The following is a 7430-nucleotide window of genomic DNA, read 5'->3' on the forward strand; positions in this document are numbered from 1 at the left end:
CAAAAAATAAATAAAGGTGATTAAATGTTAAAAAATAAATAAATAAAATAAAAAAGAGCCGGCCAAGGGGCCCCACTCTGCACAAATTCGTGCACCGGGCCTCTAGTATTGTACTGCCGGGTCGTGCGGAAAGGGCAGAACTGGGATTCAAACTCAGCAGTCTGGTTTCAGATCTTTGCTCTTAACTACTAGACATTTTCATTCATATTTTGTCGGTTACAGACTTTACAAAGTTGTTTTTTCCCATTTGTCTGTCTTTTAACTTTCAAGTTAAAAGCCCTCCCTGCATCTCCCCCACCTTTCAGGCCAACCTCCTTTTCTTTCTTTTAGTGTCTTGTTCACGTCAGCCCACAGAGTAACTCTGCACCTAACTCCTCTGGCATTTACCGTGCGATCATACGAGTTCTAATACAATGAGATCATAAATTAAACGCAAGGGGTACACTCCAAGTGCCGCCAAAAACGTTACCCATGAGGAGGCTGATGTTGTCACTCTTACAAATCTTGTGCACAAAGTTATAGTGAGTGAGTGAAAACAGGGAGCCCGAGTGGGGGCGGGGTCCCCAGGCACAGACCGACCCAGCGCTCTGTGCTCTCTGGGCCCTAGTTGGGCAAAGTCCTCATGGGCGCACAGGAACTGTGCTTTAGGTTAATTGAAAATTTATGTATTTATTTATTAATACCAGAAAAAGGGGAAGAAAGCGAATCCATTTGTTCTTCCACTCGATTGATTCTTAAAATAGGAAAATTAAAGACTGCCTTGAAAAGGGGCTCCAAAACCTGAGGCGGTCGGCTGAAACGCCAGCTCGCCTCCAGCTGGGCAACCTGTGGGGCGGCCTCGCCGGGAGCCCGAGCGCTGCCGCCCGGCGCGCTCTCGGCCGCCACGTGATGGCTCCGGCCGTGGTCACGCTCGGGGGGGGGGCGGGGGGAGAGAAACACCGCCCACCACTCACCGGCAGTTCAATCGGAAACCCGGAGCGGACGGGGTGGGCGGGCCCGCGCGCCCTTCCCGCGGTGACCGCCCAGCACAGGGCGGGACCAGCCACCGCCCTCCAGTGGGGTCCGGGCGCCCGTTTCCGCCCAGGCGAAAGGGCGAGGCGAACGTCAATCAGGCAGTCCAGCCAATGGGCTCGCGCGCTGCGCTTGGGTCCGCACCCGCCTCGGCCTCCCGGCGCCCGCGCTGCTTTCCCTCAGGCCGCCACGGCCCTCCGCCCTCGCTCCCTTTCGCGTCCTCGCGCGCCGCTCTCGGGGGATGGCGGGTGGCGGCGGGAACGGAAGCCGGTTCGACTCCGCCAAGGGAAGCTGCAGACGGTGGCCTTTTCTACGAGCCCGAGGTCAGCAGGGTAAACGGACGGCGCGCGCGGGCCCGTCGCCATTTTCCTTCGCTTGACTCCCTGGGGCGGTGGGAGAAAGGGAGCATTGGGGCCGACCGGAAGGGGCCTGGGGGCTGGGGCGGGTGGGCTGGCCTCGAGGGGGACCGCGGGTGGCAGTGGTGCCGGCGGGGGATGGGCGCCGCGTGGCGCGGCCGGCTGGCCCCAGCCCCTTGCGCTTCCCGCCCAGCGCCTCACGGGCGGGGGGAGGGGTCATTCTTCACATTCTTCAATCCTCCCTTCCCTCGCTGCAAGCCAGCTTGGGGGGAAGTCCGGCCCCCAGTCGTCGCCCATTGGCCGGCGCCTCCCCTCGCCGTAGCGTGACTGGCTACTGGAGTCGCCAGGTCCCCAACGTCACTTCCGCCATCAAGTTTGTGAGCCGGGGAGACCTTGGCCTTGGGGGCTGGCCTGCGGGAGGGAATGTAGGAAGTGCGGGGGGGGCCCGGACGCGAGCGAGCGTGCGGGGCGGGCTGTCCCTGCGCTGGCTCCCTGCCCCTATTCCACTCGGCCGAGCGCAGCCTCAGTCCCGGAGCAGCTGGGCCGTCGGGGCCGCCGTCCTTGGCGGGGCAGTGGGTCGGGCGGGAGTCAGTGGGATCACGGGGGATGGGTTTGTGCCTGGCCACCTGGGCCCCCGCCAGCGGCCCCAGCCCCGAGTGGCGGCTGCACCCCTGGAAGCAGGCTGGCTGGTGCACGTGCCCGGCGGGCTCCGGTTCGGGGACTATGTCACCTTTCTGTCCTTGGCCAGCAATGGCCCTCTGTCTCTCCAACTTTTACAGTAGGGCCTGGACCCGTGCCTTCTGTGCCAGAGATGAGGGTGTGTTTGAGCAAACTTCTTATTGACGAGAGGGTTGGCAAACGAGGAGGAGGCATTGGGCACAGTGAGTGTTAAATTCTTGAAGTAATTAGGAGACTGGATGAGTTTACTTTTTAAAACTGTACTAAGTACTGTCTTCTTGGCACTGAATTCCTAAGTTAAAACCTCGTTAGCAGTCCCCTGTATTTATTTATACAGTGGGGCCTTGACTTACGAGTGTCCCGACTAATGAGTTTTTTGAGATACCAGCTGTGTCTCGGCCGATTTTTTGCATTGAGTTGATAGAGTAATTTGAGTTAACGAGCTCGGTCTGGGAACGAATTAAACTCGTAAGTCAAGGCCCCACTGTATTGACTTGGAAATCTCCCAACAGTAAAATTATGTATTTTAGGACACGATTGTTTATATCCAGGTCTTTTTTCTGCTGTATGGTGGTCAGGTTCAGTTACAGTATATTCAGGGAGTATGTATAGTTAAGGAAGTAAATACTTGTAAACTTGTAAGTTATTTTGAGTGGTTTTGTGAGGGTGTTTGATGTATTTGTACACAATTGCTAAAAGTAATGTTTTTAAACTTTTGAGCTTTTTGAGCGTAGACAAATGTCTTGACCCCTTTTAAATTCAGTTACGATTAAATAGCATTTTAAAATGTGTCACTAGGGCCCTAGCAGGTTTGGCTCAGAGCGTCGGCCTGGGGACTTAAGGGTCCCAGGTTCGATTCCGGTCAAGGGCATGTACCTTGGTTGCAGGCACATCCCCAATAGGAGGTGTGCAGGAGGCAACTGATCGATGTTTCTAACTCTATCCCTCTCCCTTCCTCTCTGTAAAAAATCAATAAAATATATTTTAAAAAATGTGTCACTAGGGTACAGACAGTGATAGTTTATGTGGGAAATGAACCCTTTTCGGATAGTTACTTCGCAGACACAGCCAAAGGGTATTTTCCTCTTCATAAAATTGAAGCTCTGTTGAATTTGAAAGACTCGGGAATTTTGCAAGTATCATAAAGAGAAAGTTTGTAAATCACTTAGTTCAGACTTAATAGAAAGAAATAAAGACCAATGTTTCAAACTGTAGATCCCACTTCATTGAGTCATTAAATCAAATTAGTGGGTGATGATCAGAATTTTTAAAAAAATAGAAAATACTTGTTGATTCAGCTGTAGACGTGTATTTCTGCAAAATACCTTTTTCTGACAGTGTCAAAAAAAAGTCTGAAAAACTTCTTCTAAAGGGTATTTTTCTCCATAGAACTGGTCTTCAAGGAGTATTAATAGCAGTTCTGTTTGTTTCTATTTGGTAGAGTATTTTCCCCTCAGGAATGGGGAAAATTTGCCATCAGTGACCAGCATAGCATGCTTTTGTAATCACTTAATATTTTAATAGTCTGGGAAGCTTTTATTTAGATATTAAAGGATGTTCTCCACCCCAGAATATTAATTGCCAATGATTATTTTCCGTGGCTAGATGAGAATTGAAGAATCCGGATCCCCAGTTCTAGTAATGTTGTCAGCACTGCCTCATGTGACCTGACTGGAGTAAAGGAGGCCTAGTCAACTGCATGCTCTTTGCCTTTGTGGGTGTTCTGATTAAGAGTGGACTTCATTAAATAACCAGATAAATGAGAACCACCACTTTTTTTTTAATACTAAGTCTTTGAAATCTAGAGTGTATTTGGCAATTCAGCACATCTCACTTTGGGCTAGTTGCATTTCCAAGTGCTCAATAGTTAACAGGGCTAATGGCTACTGAACAGACTTGGAATTCTCTTCAAAAATTAACTTTTTCCAGATGAGTATGTGCAGTTTCGGATTAGTCAAAAATGTTCCCTCCACAACCTCTTTTCGAATATGAGGAAATTGCATCAGGTAATTTTTTAAGGCTCTTTTCTAGGTCTAAATTTAAGTATTTTAAGTCAGAAGACAGCTATACTTTTAAGTGTTACTTTGCTTTTCTAGGAATATTTTGAGATTTTAGAGGATCTGTTTTAAAATGGCAAATATTATGAATTTGATTTGGGAGTATTTTGTTCTATTGGTCATCTTCTCTTGCTTTGTGACAGTGTTAGGAAGCTACTCTTGTGAGCTTTCCCTACCCCCCTTTTTGGTCAATTATGTGATTGCTTAATGCATAGGAAAGAACATTTTTCTTAGTGAATTCCCTCTTGTACAGTGTAAACTATTAATTATCTGCTAAGGATATAGTTAATTATAGTGAACTGTGGAATCTAGATGTAATAACTAGAAACCACATTTTTTTCTTTTGCTTTTGGGTATGTGTAGATAATACAGGGATTTTTCAACCTGGGGGCATATTGGTATAATGAAAGATAGGAAGGTAGAAGATTTTAAAGGTTTAAGAAATAATGGCATATAAATGAGGACCATTAAGCAGAACAAGTCAGCCAAGTGGAATTGTCTTCCTTAAAAATATTTGCCTGTGTTACAGGGTTTGTAGCAGAGTTTACTTAGGAATACAGAGGTAACAATGCATTTATTTTAGCAGGGAAATTGACCCCAAATTAACAATTTGCATTTGAAAATTTAACAAAGGAATACTTGGAGTTCACGACATTAGTTACCTTATTTTAAAAATTCAGGATTTAGATAATTTCATCTAATCAAGAGCATCTTATGTACCTGCTTTGAGACTTAAGAGTAAATGAAAGGAAATGGTCCTTTTGGCAAGGATGGCCTAGTATTTGGCTGTTTAAAATTTTGGTGCAATGTTTGTGTAGGATATAAAACGGGGATCTTACATTAGAATTAGGTTAACTTTAGTTACATCTAAAAACATCTTGTCAATTTCAGGAGCGATCCATTGCTAAAAATACTGCAGATGCTCTGTCCAGTGAATCAAAATACTATTGGAGAGTTTGATGAATAGTAATGTTGTAATATTCAGCCAGCTTTATCAGATAATTGCATTAATATTGAACCTGAGTATTTGAGAGTGAAGTAAATCTTGAGTAAGTAGCCAGTATTCTAATTTTGATTTGTATTGATAATCAGCAAGTCAAACTGAACGATGATTCTGAAGGAAATAGTTGTTACTTGTATGGAAGTTTAGCAAAAATGAAATTTATACAACCATAAGATGGCACGGGAATAAAGGGTTTTAAAAATAAAGCTTTCTGAGCTACTTTGTTTATAAGAGTATGTAAATTAATGTAAAGCAAGCATGTCAGACTCAAAGGCTAACTCGGGCCAAATAAGGTTTAAGTTTATGTGGGCCGCAAAAAAAAAAAACACACAAAAGCTTAAATTTTCATAGAAACATAGGTTTATTTTGATAGAGACATGCTGAATACAGAGGGTTGAAATAAATGAGTAATCGTTAACATAAAATAATGGAACATTTTAATAAAAATATTTTTTTCTTGAACATTAACTTATCAGACACTGAATAACTGCACAAATTAATAAGCGTAATGCAAATAAACCTATTTTTCTTGTTCTCCGAAAGCAAAATATTTCCTGTTGCTCACACCGAACAAGTCAGTCCAAGACTAATGACGTGGCAATCAGCTGCTAAAATATTCGCTGCTAGTACTAGTGGAGAGAAATGGTGCGCCTGCGCATAAGGAAATGAATGCAATATGATTATAGTAATCAGTCATTATTAGCTAATGTAGTTTGTTATTAATAATTATGTATAACAGGATATTGTAAAAATTAAGTTACGAAATTTTTATTTAAATGTTTCTACATACTGTTAAATTGGCTGGGCTGCAAAAATATTCGTTGTGGGTCGCGAGTTTGACATGCTTGATGTAAAGGGTAGGCAGCTCAGACTTCTGGAAGGACATTTTAGCTCAGAAGCTTAAGCTTTTAATAGGTATTCAGTATTTGGAAAGTAGAGTATGCCTGCTTCTGGACTAAGTGAATTTAGCATGTTTTAAGAATTTAGAATCTAGTTTGCTTAAAATGCCACCTTTGGTGCTTGCTTTGGCAGCACATGTACTAAAATTGGATACAGAGAAGATTAGCATGGCCCCTGTGCAAGTATGGCACAAATTTAAGAAGCATTCCATAAAAAAACAAAAACAAAAAAACAAACCACCTTTGATAAATGCAGATTTTACTTTATCAATATGTAGCCTTCAGAATGTGTTTTTAGTAAGATTATGCCAATTAACCTTCTTTTGGTCAAGACTTCTTTGCAAATGTGATAAAAGCTATGGATTCTTGTAGAAAACCTGTACTGTATAAACAGTTTTGGGGGCATACTGAGGCCCGTTTTGGATATACGTTAACCCTAACTTTAAAGTGTTGACTATTCAAGTATGTTAAACATTATGATATATCATACACTTCATTTACTAAAATAAAGGTGATTTTAAAATGTGAATATTGCCCTGGCTGGTGTGGCTTCGTTGGAGCATTGTCCTGTGTAGTACATCAAAAGGTCGCAGGTTTCACTCCCAGTCAGGCCATATACCCAAGTTGCATGTTTAATCCCCAGTTGGGGTGCTTACAGGAGGCTATTGATCTAAGTTTCTCTCTCATATTGATGTTTCTCTCTCTCTCTCCCCCCCTTCCTCTCTAAAATAAAAATTTGAAAAAATGTGAATGTTATGAGTAAGTTAGTTATGGAACCTTACTTGATACAGGTATTGACAAAAAGTTTATTCATACTTTGTAAGTAGATTTCATTCTTCAACGCACTTCTTTTTTGTTGATTTCTCTCCCCCTTTTAAATTAAAGAATTTTATCAATTAGTTATTCCTTGTTATTTTATTTTATTTTTTTATTATGATTTTTTATATATATATTTTATTGATTTTTTACAGAGAGGAAGGGAGAGAGATAGAGAGCTAGAAACATCGATGAGAGAGAAACATCGATCAGCCGCTTCCTGCACATCTCCCACCAGGGACGTGCCCGCAACCCAGGCACACGCCCTTGACTGGAATCGAACCCGGGACCCCTCAGTCCTCAGGCTGACGCTCTATCCACTGAGCCAAACCATCTCGGCTCCTTGTTATTTTATACTAGAAGCCCAATGCACGAAATTTGTGCACGGGCCTAGCCACGGCAGCTGCCTCGGCCCTCACAGCCCTGACTTTGACTGGAAGGTCGTCTGGAAGGTTGTTTGGCTGTCTGGTCTAATTAGCATATTACACTTTTATTATTATAGAAGGTTAGTTTCAGATGTACAGCATAGTGATTAGAAACTTATATAATTAAAGAAATGACCCCTCCTCATAAGTCCTACTACCCATCTGACACCATACAGTTATTATTG

At 43.5% G+C, this 7430-nt stretch overlaps 1 pseudogene; it reads left to right on the forward strand.

Moving 5' to 3' along the window:
* The first annotated feature begins 6121 nt into the window (after nucleotides 1-6121).
* Nucleotides 6122-6222, forward strand: LOC118667860 (annotated as a pseudogene).
* The last annotated feature ends 1208 nt before the right edge of the window (nucleotides 6223-7430 follow it).

Source organism: Myotis myotis, unplaced genomic scaffold (assembly GCF_014108235.1).
Source record: "Myotis myotis isolate mMyoMyo1 unplaced genomic scaffold, mMyoMyo1.p scaffold_m19_p_12, whole genome shotgun sequence".
NCBI lineage: Eukaryota > Metazoa > Chordata > Mammalia > Chiroptera > Vespertilionidae > Myotis > Myotis myotis.